Source organism: Lathyrus oleraceus, chromosome 7 (genome assembly GCF_024323335.1).
Source record: "Lathyrus oleraceus cultivar Zhongwan6 chromosome 7, CAAS_Psat_ZW6_1.0, whole genome shotgun sequence".
NCBI classification, from domain to species: Eukaryota; Viridiplantae; Streptophyta; class Magnoliopsida; order Fabales; family Fabaceae; genus Lathyrus; species Lathyrus oleraceus.
In genome coordinates, this window is record NC_066585.1 from 112,805,438 (window position 1) to 112,829,858 (window position 24,421).

Here is a 24,421-nt window from a genome sequence, read left to right on the forward strand (position 1 = left end):
GCACAAAGGATCTCTTAGAAGCTTTTAGACCTTGTGATTGCTCAAATTGCAAACAAGAAAAGTTAGTGACATATTTTTGTGCTTTTGGTTAGTAATAAATGAGAAAAAGCAATGATATACAATTCAAGCATGCTTGGTGATCTCAAACCACTCACAAGAGGTCCCACCCAAAGGCAAAGGGAACCAAGATGCTTATGATCCTTGAGGCTTTGCAAATGCAATGTTATGATGCCATGAGGGATCTTAGGGCCAAAATTGGGGTCTTACAGGATGACATGTCTCCCTTTGAGTTTGTTACCCAGTAGTCGGTGATATCTCGTTTGTTTTTCTTCCTCAGCTGAGTCCTTTGTGGACGTCCCCGTCTGAGTTCGGATTTTTATCCGAAGTATCCTTTGTGGATAGTTTTGCAGTATTGGCATATTCCCCAATACATGCATCTTTACGTCAGCTCGAGTCTTTCCATCGATTTATTTTCGTGGAATCCCTTCGTGTCTCCCAGCAAGTTTTCAAGTCGTGACCTGCACACGCATTTTTACCTGATTTTCCCCAGAGTCTCCGTCTCCCTAGTGAGTGTGTTACTCCTATGGGTTTTCAGTTTCTCCTGAATTCTTTTCTTTTGTGGCAATTGTTCACCATGAAAATTTTATTTTTGCATGCATACATTTGCATCATGAGGTATCTTAGGGACCAAAATTCGTCTCTTCGTTATTATTTAAGCCCATTCTACCCCGTCGAGACGAAGATTTTAACCTTCATATCTCCGGCTAGAATGACCTTAAATAAGGGCATCTGTAAGACCCTAATTTTGACCCTAAGATCCCTCATGGCATCATATCATTGCTCATTGCATTGCCTCAAGGATCATAGCATGTTTGGCTCCTTAACCCTAGGGTTGGGACTTGTGTGAGTGGTTTGAAACCACCAAGCATACTTGTATTGTATATTATTGCTTTTTTTATTTTGATTAATAACCAAAAGCACAAAAATATGTCACTAACTCTTTTTGTTTTGAAGCTCAAGTGATCATGTGCTCCCTTGCTCCTAGGAGGCTCCTAAGCTCAATGAAGTGGCTAGATGAAGATGAGAATAAACATGATAATGGTTCACAAAGTTCCTAATCATCATATATGTCTCCCAAGTATCTCAATTTTCCAATTTGATCAAGATAACCCAAAGGGCTTGAGGATTCTTTTCCAAGGAAACCCTAATTCAACTGTGCTTTGACTGTGCCTTGCTCATGAAGCAACCTCAACCTATGATCAAATTAAATCAAGGGAAGTTATTTCATTCATTATTTTATGCATATATGAGCCTATGTGAGACCCCTCAATCATTCATTCATCAAGATTGGAAGTTTGGCCTTGAGAAGTTGACTAGTCAAGTCATCTGACTAAACTGAAGATCACTAGGATACAACTTTTAATGTGTTTGTGAAATGAAGATTACCCCAAGAGAAAACATGTTCTTAAGAACCATATGAACAACTTTAATGTTCATCAAAAATCTATTTGAAACTTGGAAGGTCATCATTCATTTCAAAACATTATAGGTCATTTTGACTGAAACCCTAATTTTGGGTCAACTTCCCAAGGACCTAACTTCCCTAATTTTTATGGTTTTGAGGTGAGAAAAATTTCATTGGAAAGATTAAGATGTCTACTTCAAATGTTATGTTGCACAAAATTTCATAATCCTAAAATAAGTACATGTTATAATACAAAACATTATAGGTCACTTTGGACCTAAGTCATTGAATTTGAAAAATGCCCAACTTCAAGTGCCCATAACTTTCTCATGAAAAATCCAAATGATGCAAAATTTAAGTCTAAATTGATCATATTGAAAATATATACAACTTTAATGTTGGAGGTTTTTCCATTTGATGCTTGCATCATTGAAACAGAAGGGCTTGAAGATACTTGCTTTTGGTGAAAATTTTCAAAGGTAACTTAGACATGTTTTGTACCCAAACTTTCACAGCCAGTTTTCATTAAGTTCCAAACTCCAAATGAATTTTTGCCCAACATGACTTTTGTTCCTTATTTCAAGAGCCTTCCAACCATTACTCACATTAATTTGTTGGACTTGCCATGTGGGAGTTTCGAAGAGCTTACTATTTAGGTTGATTTTTGCATTTCACATTAAAACTTCATGTGCAAGCAGACGCCAATCCAATTGCACGTCCAATTCACTTTCAGATGGTATCAACAAGGATTTGCACCCATCATTGGGCCTTACATGCGCCTGCACAGGCCCATGCAAGGAGGATTCAAATCTCATGCACACGAGGGAACCATGCTTCTCATCATATTTCAGCTATAAATAAGTATGCATTCTCATTCAAAGGGGAACCAAGTGGAGATCTGAATTGCTGCTGAATTGAAATTCAAACCCTCACTACAGGAATTTTCAGTTTTCTTTCTCTTTTTCAAGCTTGAATTTCAACATCATTAGTTGATCTTCAAAGCTCAATTCCTTGACCTAGCATCACCATCACACTTCCAGAGCAAAAGTAGATCAAGAGCTTGGGGAACTCGTGATGTTTTAAGCTTCATTTCAGAGGTAGAACACCAAACTTTCTTGATCTAGATCTTGCAATACAATGTGAATTCCTTTGGTTTATGCTGTTTTCTGAAGTCCTCATGCTTGAGGCAGGCCAGTGGTGGTCTTAATTTTGTAATTCGTGCCATTTCAGTTCATGCACCATGATCTTCAAGCTCATGTTTCTCTCTAAATAGGAACTGTGAGGATGATCCATGGTTACAGGGGTGATGTACATCACCTCAGCTTCATTTTGATGCCTTCATTTTTCATTTTCATTGCCATTTAATTTCCTGCGCGTGGTGGCCGAATCTTGTTGGATCGCCGGAGAAGATGGTGGTTTCCACCACCATCCCCACATGGTAGCCTCCCAGCCTTTGGATCATGCTGAAACGTTTTAATCCTGACCTTTCTTTATGTTGACTCATTTAAATACAATGTGTTGCGCGCTTGACTTGAGAGCATCGTATATCCGCGCCTTAGAGCCAAATGATCATTGTCACGTCAATTAATGAGATGATCTGATGGCGCTGGATTTTCCTATTTTTCTTATTTTCTTTTAATTTCAGTTAATTCCTTTTATTTTCAAAAATTCATAAATATTTTATTTGAAGTCATAAAAATATGAGACCAATGCCAAAAAAAATCTTGAAAAATCTAGTTTCATATTTTGATTTTTAATTATTTTTGTCACTTCATTTAATATTTTTTGTGAATTATTTGGTTTTTAATAGTTTTAATTCATTTTAAAATACTTTTTGATATTTGAAAAATCCAAAAATATTTTCCTAACACATATGGATCATGATAAATCAATGAAGAATAGTCTCATCAATTTCTTATTTGATTTGAGATTTCTTATTTGATACTTTATTTCTCTTTCCATCCATTTCATCTTCATCCCATTTCTTTTTATTTTGGCCAATGAGTTAATGTCTTATGGTTAGTCTTGACAAATGAGAGGTTTAACCTTCTTTGATCCAAACCAAATTCAACTTGATCCAAGATCAAGTGAGTTGTTTTGTGTCCAAGATAGGTTGCTTTTTGGTCAAGCAAAAAACCTAAAGTCCATACAAGGCATTTCCCCTTTTGTTTTGGCATGGCAAGTTTTTGGAGCTTGGCTTACTAGTCATGATCTCTAACTTGTGTTTATTTGCCTATAGTTTTATTAACCGGTCTCAGATAGGTGTGACTACTACATTAGTCCACTTACGATTGCTTAACATAACGCTACATTTCTTATGACAAACTAACATAACTTCACTAATTACTAACTTTAAATTTGAGCATTTAATTTCTTGCCCTTTACTTTAATGCACTTTATTTCTTGCTCATTTATTCATATTGCTTTTCATTTTGCTCACTTGAGCACATATTTTATGTTTATGCCATTTTCCTTTTGCTCATTTGAGCTCATTATTGTATATAAATATATTGTTGTCTTGTGTTGGTTTTGCTTTTGTTTTGTGTGAACCTAATGCAAAAAGGAGAAAGGACTTAGAATTAGAACATACCTATGCTTAAAGGAGTTCAAGAGCAACTAGGCCTAATGCCTTTAGAATGTTAAATTTGTTGAAGAGCAACTAGGCCTCATGCCTTTAGAATGCTAAATTGCAAAGTTGACTTCAAAGGACTTCTAATCTAAACTTATTCCTTGTCCATTCCCTTTATTGTGTTGTGAACTTTTTGATGTTTGCTCTTGTGTGATAGGGATTCCATCTTGAGATTGTGTAGGAGGACCATTGTCATGAATAGCCAAGTTAAGAGAGACAGGCAAAATGGAGATCCTAGGAGCTTGAATTTAAATTGTTTGATTGCTTGTGTGTTTGCTAAGTCCAAAGGAAAGGAGCATCTTGAATCATCTCTATGATTTCAAGAAAAGGAACTCCAAGGGTTTTATCTTCTCTCTTATCTTTGTATGCTTTAGGACTAGCCCTTCTCTTCTTCTCCCCATTCTAACCCAAGCCAAAAATATTTTATTTCCAACTTTGACATTGTTTCAAATTAGAAACCTAGGCCTTATGTCTTTGATTTTTTTCAAAACTCTTTTCATCAATACTCATTGTGAATAAATCTTAATCCAACCTTGACCTCATTTTGTAAATAAACCTAACTTGTAAATATCACTCACTTCAAGTTGATTTTGTGGTTCCAATGGCCACCTTTGTTAAAACTTTTCAAAAACATTAGTCATAGGTTTGAGTTATCATAGTGGTTGATGTAAACCTCACCTCATCCTTAGTGATTGGATTATAAGCCTTCCATACTTATTATAGGGATGACCCCTCACTAGTATGTTGAAGCCCTCCTCACATGGTGGATTGTTGGTTTAGGTTGAGTTTTCTCCCTTTGATAACAAAAGACCTTAAGGCTTTTGATCAAATCAATTCACCAATCTTTGTGATTTTTACCCCGAACTACGAGGTTTTGATCCTACCTTTGTGATGGTACGCAGGCAATGGGTTCATCCATTCAAACAACAAAATTTGTAAATATAATCTATTCTCTTCTCATCCCTCCAATCCTTTTTCACATATTTTCACAAATACCAACCTACAACACATGTTTGCAAAAAGAGGTTCCCTTAGAGTACTAAGGATGTTTTGGGTGCGTAAAACCTTCCCATCTCATAACCAATCCCCTTACCTAGATCTCTGACATTTTTATTAGTTTTTTATTTGATAAAACTTCTTACTTGGCTTTTGTTCGCTTTTTAGCCTTTCCTTTGGACAAATAAAAGTGCGGTGGCGACTCGAATTGTATGTTTACTTTTGGTTTAGTCAATAAACCTAAAGGTAACGAAAACCCCGCTACACTACCTTTGTTTGCTTTATGATGGTTATTGTGCTTGTTTGCTTCGCTCTGCTTGTTTTTCTTTTTGATGTGTGTTTGCTTTGACGCTTGTTTCCATCAATCACTCGGTTGGAGTTTGTTTAATTCTCTGTTTTTCTTTCATTTGGTTTCAATTTGAAATTCAGTTTTGTTTTTGGATTACAAAAGAAGGTGAGAGACAACTTGGTTGTACATGAAAAATTATTGTTGAGGGTGTCGGTTTCATGGGACGATGGCCAGATTTTCTGGTAAAGAGAGATGAGGGCGATGAGTTAATTGAGGAAGAAAGGGAACTAGGGTTTCCATGGGTGAATCGTGTTTGGATTCTTATGTTTTTAATGGCTTTGATCCGGGTGGGCCAAATCCAACTCGGTTTTGTGTATGACCCGCGTGAAGGTGAGAAAAATACACAAGAAGGGGGTTAAATTATGTACGCCAAAAACTTGATTTCACTTCTGAACCAACAAGTTCAGATTCTGAACATAATTCAGAGTCTGATACAGAATCAGATATAGCAACAGAATAAAATAGATCAGAAGTAAATGAAAGCAACATACAAATATTATATTGGTTCCTCTCCTCTATTGAGAGTAGTCCAGTCCCCTTGCCTTAACAAGAGCATTTCAATATAACCAAACAAGTTACAAATTTCTTAAGCATACTTGTAAGAGACTTCAATGCTCAATCAAACTACAAAGAGACTTTCTTGCTCAAGTACACAGACAAGAGACTTCCTTGCTCAAGCACACAGGCAAGAGACTTCCTCTACTTTAAACAAATAGTTTAGTAGAAAAGATAACTACTATACTTTGATACACAACTAGAAGTATAACATTTGTGCAACAATCACAAAGGTTTTCAACCTTTCTAAGATTTCTAAGATAAGAAATCTTATAATCTTAAGCAATAATAGTTAAAGAAATAATAACTTAGAGTTATGCTAAGGATCTTATAATGCGTTGTAATGTTGTAATCTTCCTTTGAATCTTCATCTTCCTTTTATAGAGGTAGAGAATGATTCGTTGGAGAGTTTGAACATAGTTAGCAAACTTAGTGAGGAATTATGTCAAGATAGACGTTAGAGACCAGTATCTGGTTTGAAGCTTTGTCCATTGAATAAAGGCATAGTCCATAACACCTTTCAAAGTACTAGGTATCTACCAAAAGTTAGAATAGACTGAAGATGTCACATCACCATTCCTTGAGCCTTGCAAAACGAAACCCTAGTTGACTCAGTCCAGAAATTTGGGGCTTTGAAAAGACAAGTCTGTTTTGGTACAGTGTAAGGATCAAATGCACTCCACATATTCAAAAACTGAGCTACCATCAGAAGCTGGGTCATGAGACTATAGTTTGATGCCTTCAAAGTCTGATGCCTTCAGAGGTGATGTACTAGTTCAGATTCTGATCAATCAAAATCAGATTGAAAATACTTCCCACATATGCTTTCAATCAGGATTAATTATATACTTGTGATCCTGCACACTTGAACATATATTAACATACCCATTTATTCTTTAAATATTTTATTATCATCAAACCTTAAGGGGTATGGACAATCTTGTTCCAACAATCTCTCCCTTTTTGATGATGACAAACAAATATATTTAAGAATAACAGTTTATCAGTTTTAACTAACTTGACAACATCAGAGCCTGAGGTTTGTAAGCTCCCCCTGAGTATAATAGTCCATGGGTTGAGTTTTGTAAGCTCCCCCCAAGTTCTATCCAAGCTAACTTAAACTTATTTTTGTTAGACAATAGACAACGATCTAGAGGGGGGGGGGGGGTGAATAGATCCCAAGATATAAAACTTGAACAAAAACTATTTAAAAACTGTATGGCGTAGCGGAAGTGACCCGGATCAAATAGTCTAACTGAACCTCTATCAAAAAACTCGGATATGCGTATATTAAATCAAAGTGATGATAATGACAACAAATTAATTACAACATTTTTAATCGCGACCACTTGAATGCAATTCTACAAGTATAGACTATTTCCAAGTCTAACTGAACCTCTATCGAAAAACTCGGATATGCGTATATTAAATCAAAGTGATGATAATGACAACAAATTAATTACAACATTTTTAATCGCGACCACTTGAATGCAATTCTACAAGTATAGACTATTTCCAATGATAAAATACACAAAATTACTATTTGAGTCAAGTTATCGAACTCCTTGTGTGTAATCGGTTTTGTTTTGAAATTTTTATAGTTTTGTTGATATTCAAATCCAATCACAATCTAAAGGATTGCGATCACCTCAAAAAAAACTTTGTTAAAAAGTTTATAAAAAATTTAGCCAAACGTATTGATCGCACAATCGATGAATTCAACAATTTGCAAGTAAAAATAAAAGATATATATATATATATATATATATATATATATATATATATATATATATATATATATATATAGAGAGAGAGAGAGAGAGAGAGAGAGAGTACATAAAGATTTGTTTAGGAAGTTCTCCAATTGAGCTTGCTATGGGTACGTCTGCCCCCAATTTGAACTCGAATTGAGATAATGAAATTAACCTTACTTTGCAAAAGTAGAATACAAGAAAAATGTAGCAATCCAACTCTACAAACCCTAAGTTTGATGTTGATTCTGACACTTTCTCTTCCCTTAATATGAGCTTGATCAAGTAACCCAACAATGCCAATTTGATTCACCGTCTCACGCTACTCCTTTGCAAGAACCTTCCGTTCTTTAAAGCCTTCACTCGATTAAATCCAAATTGCGAATTTTTGTATCCCAAGATTTATTAATATGATCCACCGTCCCACGTTACTCCTTTGTAAGAACCTTATGTTCTTCAAAGCCTTTACTCGATCGGATCCAAATTGCATAACCTTGTCTAAAACCTCCAAATCCCTAATTGATCTAAAAGAAAAATGCCAGCTTGGTTTTTGTTATTTGAAACCCTCAAATATCTCAACCTAATTTAAAATTCAACAACCTAAATTGGATATTATCAACTGATTCTAGATGGCACCCAAACAAAGAATAATTATGTGTAGTTTGTTTTTGTGTATGCATAGAATGAGGTTGAAGAAGATGAGAACTCTTCGAAATTCCATTTTCATGTAGGTTTTACTCTAGAACCTTGGCTAGAAAGGATGTATGCGTGAAGTATATATATGTATGCAAGTTGGAGGCAAAAAAGGAATGCAAAGTATTTGAAAAAGAATGCAAATTTTTGAGATTTTTAATGCATGTGTCGACTTATGTAACTCATGTGTCGACCTGTTCGATGCATGTGCCGACATGTTTAGATCATGTGTCGACCTATAGAGGTGGAAAATCAAAAAGAAGCTACATGCTTTAAAAATGAGTTACATGTGTCGACCTATAGAAAAAAAAATCTTCGTCGACCTATAACACGTATGTGTCGACACATGGACTGTTTTTCACATAAAACCCATTTTTTGATGCATGAAACCTTTCCTAAACCTTTTCCAACATGTTGTTATGCTTCCAAACACTAAGATGCACATTTAGACTCAGGGGATATTGTCCAATATACATAAGCGTTAAATTATCCTAGTTTTGACATCATACAAAATACATCTAAAAGAAAGTCGCACTCACATACTCCCCCTTTTTGATGGTGACAAAACTTGAGACGATGTGTTTCGTGTCTTCATGAAGGCTCCCCCTGAATGTATGCATCCCAACTTCATCTTGAAAATGCTTCTCCCCTATTGACAACATCAAAAAGAGACAAAGTAATCCATGATAAGTATCTTATATCACACATATACCAATATAACATAGATAGACGTTTGCAAAGATAAGATCATCGATGAAACAACACTCACATAGAATGATGTAAATACTGAAAATACCTAAACATAAATAAAAGTATTTAAAGTAACAATTTAACATGGTTTCCACAACTTATGCCAAATAACATATACAATAAACATGAAAGATAAATGATACAATGCAATAAAAAACTCTTAAGTTTCTACAAAAGCGACACGATTACATGACATATACTTTTGATGCTCCCGAATGCTGCATACACATGTGCTCTAGCAAGGCGATATATAGATTTATAACCACTCAAACCAAAAATAGAGATGTTATCATAACAATGACACACTACAAGAATTTTGTTGACATTATAACATGTTCCAACGTATTTCATGTCGGAATAGATAACATGCTTATAGACCAAGAACATATTTCAAGTATGGAAGAAAAATAGCATGAAGTCACTATAAGCATATGAATTGAAATACATCAATTGAAATTTTTAGAAGTGAACATTCATGAATTAGTTCATTCATCAAGTATGTCAAGCATTTGAAACAAAGACAACATGCAAAGGTAAAATCTTACTTTCAAAGAGGGAAAATGGAGCAATAGTACCTCGCGTATGAATTGATGAAGGACGTACACATATGTGATTGAACTTACAAGTAAAGTTAGATAAAAAGTATATAAAGTGAATGCATGAAATCATATTTTAGGCGATATTTGAGGTATAAAGTATCCTCAATTCCATTTGAATGTTCAAAAATGGTTCAGTTGCAAGAGGTTTTGTAAAGATAGCTGCAAGTTGATTTTTGCTATCAACATGCTCAAATACGACGTCTCCTTTTTCAACATGGTCACGTAGGAAGTGGTGACAAAGCAACGTAAGCTTATTTCTTGTTATGCCAAGTTACTAAGAAGTTTAAAAACATGTGGCAAGCTCCATTAGTTCTCTTTCTATCGGATTTGCAAATGGAAAAATCGGAATTGGTATAACCAACCAAATTACAATCGCTTCCCTTGGAATACCAAAGCTAATACTTAGATGTACCATTAAGGTATCTAAAAATGCACTTTACGACTTTTAAATGTGATTCCTTAGGATCCGATTGATAACGAGCGCACATACACACACTAAAAGTAATGTCCAGCCTAAATGAAATAAGATATAGAAGAGAACCAATCATACCTCTATACTTCTTGATATCAACATCCTTACCATTTTCATTTCTTTCCAAGTTTCCATTTGTGGTCATTGGAGTGTCAGTTAATTTTGCATCTTCCATATCAAATCTCTTTAGTAATTTGTTGCAATAATTTGTTTGACACACAAATGTCCCTTCATTGAGTTTCTTGATTTGAAGACCAAGGAAGTAATTCAACTCCCCCATGAGACTCATCTCAAACTCACCTTACACAAGCTTAGAAAAATCCTTGACAAGTTGCATGTTAGTGGAACCAAAGATGATATCATCGACATAAACTTGAAATAGAAGAGTATATTTTCCTTGATGCTTAATGAAAAGTGTAGTATATACGTTCCCCCTAGAGTATCCTTGATTGATTAAAAACTTACTAAGTCGCTCATACCAAGCCCTAGGTGCTTGTTTGAGACCATACAAAGTTCGTTTTAGTTTTTAAACATGATTAGGATACTCATGATTTTCAAAACCGGGAGGTTGAGCCACATACACTTCCTCATTAATATATCCATTAAAGAAAGCACTTTTCATGTCTATTTGAAATAGATTGAAATATTTGGAGAAAGCATAAGCTAGTAGAAGGTGTATAGCCTCAAGGCGAGCAATCAGAGCATAAGTTTCCTCATAATCAATTCCCTTATCTTGGTTATAACCTTGAGCCACTAGTCGGGCTTTGTTCTAAGTTATCACTCCATTTTTGTCGAGTTTATTTCTAAAACTCAATTTGGTGCCAATAACTTGATGATTTCTCGAATGAGGGACAAGGTCCCAAACATCATTTTTTTAAAATTGTTTTAATTCATCTTGCATGGCCATAAGCCAATGCTCATCAAGTAATGCATCTTTGGAATTTTTAGGTTCAACTTATGAAACGAATGCAAAGTGATAACAAAAATTACTTATCTTGGAGCAGGTTGTCATGACTTTGGTGATGTCTCCAAGTATGTTGCCGATAGGATGATCTTTGGAGGTTCTCCAAGCCAAAGGTAGATCGTCCACTACAGTTGGACTTTCAACCTTCTTCTCTTCACAATTATTGTCTTCTTATTTCTCATGTTCCATCTCTTTAGGCTGATCAATTCCTTCTTCAGGTTCTGTGAGAGTATCTTGTGAAGATACACCTACATCATGAAAAGAAACACCTTTCCCGACATTTCTCGGATAAGATTCATCAAAAGTGGCATGTACCGACTCTTCAACAATAAGTAATCTTTTGTTATAAACCGTATAAGCTTTGCTATATTGAGAGTATCCAATGAAGATACCTTCATCGGTTTTTGCATCAAACTTACCAAGATTATACTTTCCATGATTTAAAATAAAACATTTGCTTCCGAAAATGAGAAGATGTGATAAATTAGGTTTTCTACCCTTTAGTAGTTCATAGGGACTTTTGTCTAAAATATGACGTATTAGTATCCTATTTAAGACATAACATGTCATGCTAATGACACCGGCCTAAAAATACTTCGGTAGATTATCCTCATTGAGCATAGTTCTAGACAACTCCTCTAAAACACAATTTTTGCGCTCCACAACACTGTTTTGTTGTGGAGTTCTTAGAGCGGAGAAATTATGCCCAATGTCATGTTTATCACAAAACTTATCAAAGAGGAGGTTTTCAAATTCTCCTCCATGATCTCTTCGGATAGCAACAATTTTCAAATTCATCTTATTTTGGGATAATATTGCAAATTGTTTGAAAGCTGAATAAGTTTCATCTTTACTATACAAAACATGACCCAACAAAATCTCAAGGAATCGTCTACTATTACAAAACCATAGTAATTACCACCTATGCTTTTGGTCCGCGAGGGACCAAATAGGTCTCAAAGTTAAAACATTTTTGTCGATTTAAATGAGACTCTTGTTCACTTTCCCATTTGGCATGCATCGCATAAATGGTCTTTTGAAAACTTTATTTTTGGTAGACCGATTACTAAATCTTTTGAAGTCACTTTGTTTAGTAAGTCAAAGTTTACATGAGCTAGGTGTCTATGCCATAACCAAGAGTCTTCACTCATGTTCACTAGACACTTAGTTCCTACCAAGGATACGTCATATAAGTTAAGCATATAGGTGATATTAACCCTCAAGCCTTTAAACATACAATCCTTCTTTTCATTATGTTCAAACAAGCAACAAGTATTTATAAATGTAACTTTAAATCCGTTTTCGCATAGTTGACTAATGTTAAGGAGGTTATGTTTAAGACCATCAACTAACATAACATCGGAGATACTAGTAGATGAGGGATTACCTACACTAACTTTTCCAAGTATTTCTCCCTTGTTGTTGTCTCCATAGGTAACGAACCCCTTATTCTTTGGCACAAAGTCATGAATAGAGATATGTCACCCTTCATATGTCATGAGCGTCCACTATCGAGAAACCACATTTTCTCCGTAGAGTCAAGACATTCAACCTATAGAATTAAACAAGAGAAATATGTACCTAATTTTCATTGGGTCCCTGAGAGTGAGGAAAATCAAGGTTGCATTTGGACAATCATTGAAAAGCACCTTTAGGATTAAAAAGTTTCCTAAACTTATATTTTTCAATAGTATGACCTTTCTTTCAACAATAATGATACGATAAGTTGTGATGATATGTACCTTTTCTATTTGAGTCCTTTTGAACATATTTATACTTTTTGTATGAAGGGTTCAAAGACGGTTCAAACTTTGATGGATCAATAAAAAATCCATTCTTTGGTTATAATGCTTTTTCTAATTTAGCTTTAAGAGTATTTACCTCTTTTTGCCAAATGTGACAAGATTCACAATCAAACCATGAAGGTTTTTCATCATCATTCTTGTCCTTTTGAATATCTATCGTTGATTGCTTAAGAGTTTCAATCTTCTTTTTGATTTCTAAAACTTTAGCTTCTAAGTGCGAAAAGATTCTTATGTGTGAATCTAACTTTTTAAAAGCGTCTACGACTTCTCTATGGAGATTTTTAAAAGCTTTTTGTAATTGAGAATAAGATAGTTCATTAATAGATTCAATCTTAGAAAGACTTACATTTTTCTTCTTCTTTTTGTTTGCCATGAGGCAAGTCTTGGCTTATTGGACACTTGAACTTGATCTTTCATCACTTGAAGAATCACTTTCACTCTCCCAAGCAATATAGGATCTTCTAGACTTGATAGATTTCTTTTGATGGCCTTTCTCTTTGCCTTTCTTTATCATAGGACAATCCGACCTATAATGACTGACTTCTCCATAATTGTAGCATGAACTAATAAGTTTACCCTTCTTATTCTTATCTTCCTTTGAGGAGTTAGATAGACTTCTAAATTTGATTAGGTTCTTGTTGGAGTGCTTGACTCCATTTTTCCTTATATACCTTTGGTACCTTTTGACAAACAACCCCATATCTTCATCATCAGAATTCTTGTCATCTCTTATTTCCCAATTACTTTGCTCATTGTTTGAGGACTTTGAGCATGAAGTATTTAGAGTAATAGACTTCTTCTCTACTTCCTTGTCTTTACCTTTCTCCTTATTCATCTTCTTCTCATACTCTTTTTTCATGTTTTTCCAAGCAAGTGAGTTCTTGCTCATGCTCTTCAAATTTCTAAACAATGTTGTGAGATCAAGGGTTTTAAGATTATTTGCTTATTTGATTGCGTTGACCTTGGGTTTCCATTCCCTATTAAGACACCTCAAAACTTTATTAGTAGAAATATCATTGTAAATATGCTTACCTAGAGCATTCAATCGATTTATAAGATGTGTGAACCTCTTTTGCATGTCGGCGATGGTTTCACCATGCTTCATGCGAAATAGTTCAAACTCTTGATTCAAGGTATTTGTTCTAGCTTGTTTGACTTCATTAGTTCCCTCATGGGAAAATTCTAATGCGTCCCACATAACTTTGGCAGTTTCACACTGGGAAACACGATAATATTCATCAACACCAAGTCCGGATATGAGAATATTTTGTGTCTTCCAATCATGTGACTACAATTTCATATCATTATCATTCCATTGATCTTTCGGTTTTGGTACGACAACACCTTCACCATTGGTCATTATAATTTTATTAGGACCATTGGTGATGACGTCCCAAACACCTTTATCAACCGAGTTGATATGTATATGCATACAAGCTTTCCAATAGCCATAATTTTCACCGATAAAAATGGGCGCTCTATTGTACACCCTTTTAGGTTTGGTAGCCATTTTCTAATAAGTGAATATTGAAGCACGAAATTAACTGGAGCTCGTGATACCACTTGTTAGATGATATGCAAAGATCTAGAGGAGGGGTGAATAGATCCAAGCTAAAAAACTTGAACAAAAATTGTTTTAAAAACTTTATGGCGTAGCAGAAGTGACCCGGATCAAATCGTCTAGCTGAACCGCTATCGAAAAACTCGGATATGTGTATATTGAATCAAAGTGATGATAATGACAATAAGTTAATCACGACACTTTTAATCACACTCACTTGAATACAATTCTAAAAGTAGAGACTATTTCCAATGATAAAATACACAAAAATACTATTGAGTCAAATTATCGAACACCTTGTATACAATCGATTTCGTTTCGAAATTTGTATAGTTTTGTTGATCTTCAAATCCAATCACAATATAAAGGATCGTGATCACCTAAAAAAACCTCTTTTAAAAGGTTTATAAAAAATTTAGCCAAACGTATTGATCACAAAATCGATTTCAACAATTTGGAAGTGAAAAATAAAAGATATATATATATATATATATATATATATATATATATATATATATATATATATATATATATTATATATAATATATATATATAGAGAGAGAGAGAGAGAGAGAGAGAGAGAGAGAGAGTACACAAGGATTTGTTTAGACAATTCCCCAAATAACCTTGTTATGGGTATGTCTACCCTCAATTCAAACTCAAATTGAGATAATGAAATTAAACCTACTTTGCAAAAGTAGAATACAAGAGAAATGTAGAAATCCAACCCTACAAATTCTAAGTTTGATGTTGATTCTGACACTTTATCTTCCCTTAATCTGAGCTTGATCAAGTAACCCAACAATGCCAATTTGATTCATTGTCTCATGCTACTCCTTTGCAAGAACCTTCCGTTCTTCAAAACCTTCACTAAATCGAATCCAAATTGTGAATTGTTGTAACTCAATATTTACTAATATGATCCACCGTCCCACGCTACTCCTTTCTAAGAACCTTAAGTTCTTCAAAGCCTTCACTCGATCGGATCCAAATTGCGCAACCTTGTCCAAAACCTTCAAATCCCTAATCGATCTTGAAGGAAAACCTCGACTTGGTTTTCTTATTTGAAACTCTCAATGATCTCAACCTAATTTACAATTAAACAACCTAAATTGGATGTTATCAATTAATTCTATATGGCACCCAGATAAAGAATGATTATGTGTAGTTTGTTTATGTGTATGTGTCGCGCCGCAAAAAATACATAGTCGCCGCCGGATTTTATTTATTCCAAAGGAAAGATAAACTATTGATAAAACCCCAAAAGAATGGTTGTCGCAACCAAGAGTGGATTTGGGAGTTGGTTATGCAAGGGAAATGTATTAGCACCCCTCGCATCTGTTGTACTCAAAAGGAACCACTTTGCTTGTTCTATGTGCGTACATGTGTTCTATCTGAAGGTTACTTGCTATTGGTTTAATGGGAAAAAAATAAGTTTAAAATTATTTTGCTCTCCAAGATCTCTCAATCATGTGCCTACATATCCTCGGGGTTCAATAAGGAAATTAGAGTTCCATAGTTCCGAGTAGAAAATGAGTGTGATGGTTGTTTTTATTGAACAATGTTAATGTTCATGTTTTAGCAGTTAACGTTGCTTGTATGATCCCACATGGGAGACTTAAGCATATGTTTATTTGTGGTAGAAAGGACATGTTTGTGTCACATTCTAGCAATTAGACGTTACTTTTATGCTCACGCATGGGAGGCTTAGCATCATTCATACCGTGGTAGAACGAAAATAACATGTCCTTTTTGAAAAGTTTTCTGAATTCCCTAAGGCGGAAAATTGGATTTGATGAGTTTTGGTTGATTTTAGAGTAGGAGACAAGTATCATACCACAAGCTAGGTACGATCGACAATCTGAGTACTCGGGAGTTGAGAGGACCATTGCATCCTAGCCATTCTTTTCCATCCAAAGAGTTTTTATTTATGAAATTTGTTTGTCGAGTTTAACCGTTGGTACTTAGAGGGAGACAAGCATCTAACCACAAGCTAAGTACGACCGACATTCAAAATACTCGAGAGTTGAGAGGAAAATTGCATCCTAACCCCTCTTTTTCACCCTAAGAGGACCGAATTAAACTCGTTTTATTGTTAAGTGTTTTGAATGGAAGTCAAGTATCGAGTCACAAGCTAAGTACGAATGACAATCCAAGTACTTAAAAATTTTATGCACAAGTACGTACACCCCATCTTTTTCCTTCCAGTTTATTCTGATTTTTTTTTAAATGACTTGACGTTGGATCAAGTGTTTGGAACTTTTGACTTGTAAAAGGTTTGAGAATGGGATGGAGATATAAGTGGGAGAATGGAATGGAATAGAGTGAATGAGATACTTAACGTTGGATCAAGCATTCACGTTGCTTTCAAGTGAAATTTATTTTAAAAAGCACTTGACGTTGGATCAAGTGTGTTTTATTCTTTTGAAAAGTTCTTTTTATCGTTTTGATTTTATCTTGTTAGTTAACATGTAAAGGAAATCGATAAATAAATATAAAGCCTACACTATTACATGTTCATGGGAGTGGGGGACATTCTATCTACAATATGGAAATGGATCATAAACCATACATGAAGTGGGAAAAGATTCATACAAGCATACAATGGTGTCGTGCCCAAAATCAATCAAGTGGAAATGATAAGCTCACGTGCATTCACAATCATGCACCATGCACCAAAATGTAATTAAGTATGGATGCAAATGGGAAATTAATTATAATGAATGCAATTTGGAAACTACATCTAAAATCAAGCATTAAAGTAAACCAAAAGTCTCAATGGAATCATATTGCATAATCAACAAACCTAATTGGAAATTAACATACAAGTGATATTTAAATTCTAACATGGTGAATCAATATTTTTAGAAATGGATTAATGATTAAAAAAACCTAATTAAAATCTAGGTTAATCATTTTTATTCAAGGTATTTCAAAGTAATTAAATCAATTAAACTCTAATTAGAATTTACTTACTAAATAATTATTATTTCAAAGTGCTAACCTTTTTAATTCCTAGTTTTTCCATGGCAAAAAAAAAGTATTAAAACAATTAAAGATAATAGGAAAAAACAATGAAGTTATAAAATTAACAAAAGTAAAAGAAAAGGAAAAATAGAAAAAACAAATTAAAACAACATGGGTGTGAAGGTTGAAAATAAGGGTGTGATTAGGAATTCAGGGTGTAGGCCCATCAAGCAAGGCCCACTGGCCTTTGGTATGAGTTTAGGGGTGCATTAAGCACTTTAGAGGTACATAAATTGCATGCATTGGGCTAGGGTGCTCCAAGGCCCACTTGCTGTTGTCTAACAAATTGGGGGTACGTTAAGCAACTTAAGGGTGCAAAGAGTATTTGTATAGGCCAAGGAGATGACTAAGCCCAAATCAAACACAAGAGGGAAGGTAGGGTTCAATGATCCAATCCATTTCCAGTTCATATGTTCAGAAGCAAATGTCTCATTCTCAAACCTTGTGGCCGAAAAAACCAACCTCCGTCGCGCCGGAAATTGCCTTCGGCGACGGCGGAGGGTGAAACACTTCCAAACCTACGTCATTCCCTTCGTCTCAATGTCCTCTAACTGGATCCACCATCCATTCTTCTTGATTCTTGTTATAACTCCTAAACTTAATCATTTTACTCAAGAACCTCAACTCCTAAATTTCAAAATTAAACGCTAAAACAAAGGAATCGAAGCCCAATCTATTTGGGCTTTGATTCCTCACGCCCTGAACTACATGCTGGTAACTCGAATTAGGGAAAATGAAGGATGAACCAGTGACCTACCTTTGAAGATGAATACTGGTATGAGACGATGTTTGAGGATGAAGATGAAGATGCTCAGGTACATTGCTTTGCTTTGAATTCTTTTCTTTCCTTTTCGTTCTTCTTCTTCTATTTCACCTCTTCTGCTTCTGAGAATTGTGCACGTGTTGAGTTGTTCTGAGTCTTGTTGAGGTTGGTGATAGTGAAGCTTGAGAAAGAGAATCTAAAAGTGATTTTGAGGGATTAAGAGAGAGAATTATGAAGGATTCTGAGAATGAGTGAAAGATGATTGAAGACTCTGAGCAATGATTGGGAGGATGAATTTTATAGGGATTGAAGGATTAATAGAGCTTAACTATGTTAATCTCAATCAGGTGCAATTCAATTATGAGTTATGACTTTGTTAGTTCTAGGGATTCGTGAGAATCAGTTAGTTTGTTATGAGTGAAATTCGTTAGTTTGTTAATGAATCGGTTTGATGAGCTTAAATGTGTATTGTCATGATAGTAAAATGGTATCTTTACATTATGTACAAAACTGTCATGACAGTTAAGTGTATTGCATTGCTTTATGTTTGGAGTTTCCAACTGTTGGCCTTTTGGGTTTGGCTGCTTGGAGTGTTATGTGCATGAATATGAATGAATGAATGTTATATGAATTTTGGAATCATTGTTGTCATGTTGTTTGAAACTTAGAGTTTGATTGTTGTATGAATTAGGACCTATTGGTTAATGTCGACAATTGGTTTGTTATGATGGTTTGTATGGTATGCTAATTGGAATTATTTGGAAATTTGAACCATGTTAGCTAGGACTTGTGAGTTAGAAATGTTATAGTTAAATGCATGACTATTTTTATATGTGTGTGTTTATGGTATCCAATGGCTTGAAGGTTAATGTGTAAGTGTATGATATGGGATTCCTTGAGGTTTATTTTCTGATGTACATTGATGATGTGTTTCAGGGCTGACTTGACTTGGAATTTAGTCATGATTCCAAGATACTTGGGATGAAGGTATCATGAAGGTCCAAGACGATGGCTTTGAGGAAAAGGCATGGCTTGCTTGAAAATTAAGTAGACTTTTGTTATACCCTAATTTTTAATCCTAAAATCCCACATATCATTTGCATCCTTGCATACAAACAAGGTCACATCTCGGTCCTCTCCCTCTCATTTTTGGGTTTGCATTTTGCAGGGATCATTAAGCACCTATTTTTTGGTATCTTTGTGTTTATATGTTCATTTATTATCTAACCACTAATCAAAATATCAAAAATATTTCTTACTCTTTAAGTTTATTATGTAAGGTAGAGCTTTTCATCAAGAGCATCAATCATGGCTCCTTAACTAGGGTTTGTGTTGATTCCTTAAGTCAAAGTGTGTTCAACCATTGATTCTCAAGGAGCTTATCTCTCAAGAAATAATCTCTAAGTTTCTCAAGCCCCTTTCAATATCATTTTGATCAAGAGTATCTCAAAGTTTTGTTGCTAACTTCTCAAGAAAAATAAAAAATTCATGTGTTTATTTTCATGCCTTCTTTAACAAGTTACCTCAAAATTTGAGCAATTAATCAAGATAAAATCAAGGACACCTTATTTTAAGTTCATATGATCACCCATGTACCTTGAAATTCAAGAAAAGTCAAAGTGCACAACTCCTTCAATACTCCTCCAAGAAATTTGACCCAAAAAAGTCAACATTTGAAGTCAAGGTTCCAAGGATCACAACTCCTTCAATACTCAACATTTTTGAATGCTTATTTCTGCATATGGACCTTCTCATTATCCTATATAACTTCTCTTTACATGACAAGAGGCAATTATGCTTAGAGGATCATCAAAAGTTTGACCTATTTTCAAGTGACTTTTTCTCAACTTTCAAGGATTACAATTTATTCATATTTTAACATTTGAGGTTGATTATTTTTGCACAATATCATTTATGATGCCCTCTACGAGTTTTCTTCTACACATTGTCTAGAAGCGTAAGCTGCCACATGACCATTCTACATCAACACATCTCCCAGACCCATATTCGAAGCATCACAATATACAACAAAGGACTCACTTGGGTTCAGAAAAATCAAAACTGGAGCAGAGGTCAATTGCTTCTTGAGTTCTTGGAAGCTTTCTTCATAATGCACATCCCAAACATAGGCTTGACCCTTTCAAATCAACTGAGTCAACGACAATGCTAACTCTGACAAACCTTCAACGGACTTCCTGTAGTAACCATAAATTCTGAAAATTCTGGTAAGTAGATATCAAATGTCGTATGCGATGTCACGACACTAATATCAGAACTTCATAAAACAATAATAGTAAGCAGATAACAGATGTTGTACATGATGTCACGACACCAGGTTCAAGACATGTCACACCAGAAACAATTATGCAGATAACATATATTGTATACGATGTCATGACACCGGGTTTAGGACATGTCACACCAGAAACAATTATGCAAATAACAAATGTTGTATACGATATCATGACACCAAAATTCAGGACATGTTACACAAGAAACAATAGCAGTGTAAAAAGCAGGAAAAAAATAACACAAGTCAATTGTTAACCCAGTTCGGTGCAATGTCACCTACATCTGGGGGCATCCAAACACGGAAGGAAATCCGCTATAATAGTATTAGTTTGAAGTTCTAAACAACCTCTGGTTTTAAAAACTTCTCACCTAATCACTACCCGTGGAATTTCTATCTAAGACTCTTCTAGATATGAGACCCTTCCCACTTCCCTTCAATCACACAACAGTGATAACAACTGAAAAACAATCAAAGAACAAAAGACACACTTCCAATGAAATAGAATCCACTCTTTCTTAAAAGCTCATGAGTGATTCACAATTACAACTCAATAAACTCAATCCAATTCAAGTATCAAAGAGATACTAGAACGGCTCACAAATAACAATGACAATTAAACCCTAACAATAACAATTTATAGCACAACTCTCTCTTTTGTACATTAGGTTTAGTAACATCCTATTTAAATAGCCTTTGGTGAGCATGGGCTTAGGCATAAAAAATCAGCAGATCCAAAACAAATCAAATCAAATCAAATATGATGTCTCCCTAAATGTTTTTACATCTATCTGCAGAATCAAATCAAATGTTTCCTTACATTTTTCAACATCCATTCTACATAATCTTCTGCATAATCAAATCAAATATGATCTAGTGTTTTCTTAAAATGTCTCAACATCCCTTTTTATGAAACAAGTGCACAGATGGAAACGAAACAAGAGTTCCTAAAATAAACCTTCTTGGACAGTCTTATATGATAGCTAAATATTCATAGAATATTCAGATATCTCATAATAAAATAAGTCTTCCAAGAAGTAAAACAAAACATGCAAAGATGTCTGATCAACATGTAACGACATCTTGCTCAACATCTTGTTGTGATACAAGTTTTAACAAAATTGATGTCAATCATAAAAACACAGAACTAACAATTTCCCTCTTTGGAAATTTTTGGCTAAAAAAATCTTTGCATCATATAGTTAGAGAAAAGATAAAACAACAGCAACAATCACAAGCACAAAAACCAAACACTTGGTATAATACCAAGACATATCAGAGGCACACGCAGTAGAAATAAGTAGTAGAAACCCGACCTCATAGAAAAGACATAGAGAGAAATAAACTTTCACACTTTAAGCCTCCTTCAGAAACAAAATGTCAAGACATTTTATTTGACATCACAACATGCACACAACAGCCTAAGCACAAACAAAATTCTCTAAAACAAAATGTCAGGACATTCTGTCTGATATCACAGCAAGTACACAACAGCCTAAGCAGAAACAAAATTCTCTTAAACAAAATGTCAAGACATTCAGTCTGACATCATAGCAAGTACACAACAACCTTGGTACAAACAAATCAAATTCCCCTGAATGTCATGATCAACAACACATAAATAACTCCCCCTGTCACACAAGAAACATATTCCCCATCAAAGAAATAGCCTTCACATAGAGAATACAAAAAAATCAAGAGCACAACTTGACATCTCTATACTATCTACTCCCCTTTTTAGCCAGAATATGACAAACCAATGAGACCTTCATCAATGGCAACAAAATAATAAAGTAAAGTAGTAGAAAAACATGTGAGTTAGAGGTACATGCCATGGCACACAGAGGTGCAATACTCATGGAAAAGGCCCACAAAAAAATATGCTACATCAAACAAAAAAACAAACAACTCAGTTGTCAGCAAAAGCATCTGATTCATTCCTTGCTGGATCAATGTTTGACTTAATGTTTTCCACATTTTCTGAAGCATCAGTCTGTTGAGATGATGTTCCAACATCTTTATCGACATCAGTCCCTTTTATAATAATTGAATCATCAACCACAACATTAATGGATTCCATCACACCTTGGTTCTAGAGTTAAATACTCTATAAGCTATAATGTTTGTAGAGTAACCAAGATATATCCCTTTGATACTCAGATGTCCAAGCTTCTGGTGCCACAACTTGACTTCATCTTCCTTGGACATTAGGTATGTGGAAGAACAAGTAGTTTCATGTGGAACAACCTTAGTTTTCCACTCCTTTCTAGTTTTAATCATTACATGATTAGCCCTATGATGTGTTGGATGTTTTGGATAACCATGCAGTTTATAGAAGAAAGGTATTATATGTCCATATTTACCATAGTAATGACATTTCCAAGGCAAAAAATTGACTTTAGTTTGAGTTTCCTGATGTCTGGTAAGATGTTGTTGGTGGTGTAAGCCCTAGAGGCCAATACTTTTGGTACTTGGCTAGAATTATTTATTATTAATAAAAGTATTTTTCTTTATTATGTTTGTTTAATAAAGTCCCTAGAATATATAGTTCGTTTAATGTATCAAGTGTGACTTAATCATGAGATCCAATTAAACATAAGGACATTATTCTAAAACTATCTGTAGTCGAGTTGTGTTATGAAGTGGGATAACATTAAAGCATTAAAACTATTATGTATATAGACTGATGATCACACTCATGGATCATGGATAAGGAGTTATCAAGTCTTAAACATAGGTATGAATATTAGGAGTAATATTTATACTGGATTGACCCTCCATGAGAATACTACATAGAACGTTATGCAAAGTGTCATAAGTTATTCTCATGGTGATAGTGATGTATACCACCCTTCAACCTGAAACCACTATGGACCCCAGTTGTAGAGTCGAGTGCTTTATTATTGATCAAACATTGTCCGTAATTGGATGACCATAAAGACAGTTGATGGGTACTCCACGAAGCATGCTGAGGAACATTAGTGACCTAGATGGAATTTACCCATCCTGCGTAACAGGATAAATTTCTAAGGGACCAATATTGAATTGGACAAGGATGACACGATATATGCCTTCTGTTTAATATAGACATAAGGGCAAAAAGGGTAATTGTACACACAAGTATTATCACAAAAAGGGTTTGTCAGATCACATGATATTTTCATGTCTTGGATAGTAGTGATGTGTTGCTAGATACCGGTCATTGTTTATTATGTTAAATACTTGATTTAATATAATTGCCAATGTCGCAAAAACCTACAGGGTCACACACAAAAGGACGGATTTATGAGAGCAAAAGTAAATAAGGAACACCGTAAGGTACGGTGCACTTAAGTGAATTGTAGAACAGCATAAGGTACAATGCACTTAAGTAAAATACGAAATGTTGTAAGGTATCATGTGCTTAAGTGATTTTCAGTATACCATAAGATATGGGCCACATACACTTAAGTGAGCTTTTTAGCTTGCAGCCCACACAAGTGGTTCTATAAATAGAACCCTTGTGCAGAAGCATTTGACTTGATGAAATTTTGTTTCTCTCTCTCTCTCTCTCTCTCTCTCTCTCTCTCTCTCTCTCTCTCTCTCTCTCTCTCTCTCTCTCTCTCTCTCTCTCTCTTACACACACACACACACACAAAGCCTTCATTTGTAGCAGCTAGCACTGAGACTGAAGGAATTCGTTCGTGTGGACTGAGTAGAGGCATTGTCACCATTCACCACTTGTGATCACTCCTTAGATCTGTATCAAAGGT